The sequence below is a fragment of the Oncorhynchus tshawytscha genome, linkage group LG14 (genome assembly GCF_018296145.1).
Source record: "Oncorhynchus tshawytscha isolate Ot180627B linkage group LG14, Otsh_v2.0, whole genome shotgun sequence".
Lineage (NCBI taxonomy): Eukaryota > Metazoa > Chordata > Actinopteri > Salmoniformes > Salmonidae > Oncorhynchus > Oncorhynchus tshawytscha.
Genome location: NC_056442.1, coordinates 25545709 through 25547869, shown reverse-complemented (window position 1 = coordinate 25547869; position 2161 = coordinate 25545709).

Sequence of the window (2161 nt, the reverse complement as noted above, 5' to 3'; positions counted from 1 at the left end):
TTATTGCTGGTCTTGAAGCTTGATGATGCGTCTCTGCTGAAATTTGAGCCTAAGCAAATATATCTGTTAAACTGATGATTGCTGACATCACATACAGTACATAGTAGCTAAACAAATAGCATGTTTTATTGCATCTATTATGCATCGTTATCTATCATTTGTTGTCTCTAGTGGTCTATCAACTGATGTTTATATGTGATGGATGTGCCCTTAGCTGTAACTGTTGCCTGATTGCAATGCATTGTTTGAGCTGTATTCATGAAGTACGCTTGTCCATGCGTCTGCAAGTTGCGTTTGTGTGTGCTTGTTTGTTGGATGAGATTGCTTGCGCGTGTGTGTGTGTGTGTGTGTGTGTGTGTGTGTGTGTGTGTGTGTGTGAAGTGATCAAAGTCTATCCACTCTGGTGTGGCTTTGGTTACTGACTGACATAGCAGGGAGAGGAGGGAGGGATTTGGGGGATAATACTCTAGAAGGGAGTCTAACGATCCAAGATAATTGGATCTGTTACATTCTGTAGTTAAGAATGGCATCTCTAATCTGGGCTCTCTCCAGCATCACCAGGCTTCAGGTGATTATCCACTCAAAGCTATAAACAGGTTATCCCCTCAAAAAGTCTTGGAGAAAAAAATGATGGAAGAATGGCACCGGAGTGGATGGCTGCCGTGTTATGGCCTCCTAACCAATTGTGCTATTTAGTGTGTTTTTTTACATTTTTTTGTAACTTATTTTGTACATAATGTTGATGCTACCATCTCTTATGACCGAAAAGAGCTTCTGGATATCAGAATAGCAATTACTCACCTCAAACTGGACAAAGATAATATATACAGTTGTCTGAGTTTTCCGTGCATCGGCAGAACAGAACAGCTACGTCCAGTAAGACGAGGGGTGGGGGTGTGTGTCTATTTGTCAATAACAGCTGGTGCGCGATGTCTAATATTAAGGTACGTGATTTTTAATACTAAGGTAGTCTCGAGGTATTGCTCGCCTGAGGTAGAGTACCTCATGATAAGCTGTAGATCACACTATCTACCAAGAGAGTTTTCATCTATATTTTTCATAGCTGTTTATTTACCACCACAAACCGACGCTGGCACTAAGACCGCACTCAACGAGCTGTAGAAGGCCATAAACAAGCAAGAAAAAATTATCATCCAGAAGAGGTGCTCCTAGTGGCTGGGGACTTTAATGCAGGCAAACTCAAATCTGTTTTAGCTAATTTCTACCAGCATGTCACATGTGCAACCAGAGGAATTTTTTTTTTAGACCACCTTTTATCCACACAGACGTGTACAAAGCTCTCCCTCGCCCTCCAATTCTATCCTCCTGATTCCTGCTTACAAGCGAAAACTAAAGCAGGAAGTACCAGTGACTCGTTAAATACGGAAGTGGTCAGATGACGCTGATGCAACGCTACAGGACTGTTTTGCTAGCACAGACTGGAAAATGTTCCAGGATTCATCCAATGGCATTGAGGAGTATACCACCTCAGTCACCGGCTTCATCAATAAGTGCATCGACGACATCGTCCCCACAGTGACCGTACGTACATACCCCAACCAGAAGCCATGGATTACATCTGCAACGAGCTAAAGGCTAGAGCTGCCGCTTTCAAGGAGCGGGACACTAATCCAGACGCTTATAAGAAATCCACCTATGCCCTCAGACGAACCATCAAACGGGCAAAGCGTCAATACAGGACTAAGATTGAGTCCTACTACACCGGTTCTGACACTCGTTGGATGTGGCAGGGCTTGCAAACTATTACGGACTACAAAGGGAAACCCAGCCGTGAGCTGCCCAGTGACGCGAGCCTACCAGACGAGATAAATATCTTTAATGTTCGCTTTGAGGCAAGCAACATTGAAGCATGCATGAGAGCACCAGCTGTTCCAGACGTCTGTGTGATCACACTCTTCGTAGCCAATGTGAGCAAGACCTTTAAACAGGTCAACATTCACAAGGACGTGGGGACAGATGGATTACCAGGATGTGTACTCAGAACATGCGTGGACCAACGGGCAAGTGTCTTCACTGACATGTTCAACCTCTCCCTGACCGAGTCTGTAATACCTACATGTTTCAAGCAGACCTCACATCAACACCATCATCCTGGAAACACTAGACCCACTGCAATTCGCATACCACCCCAAAAGATCCA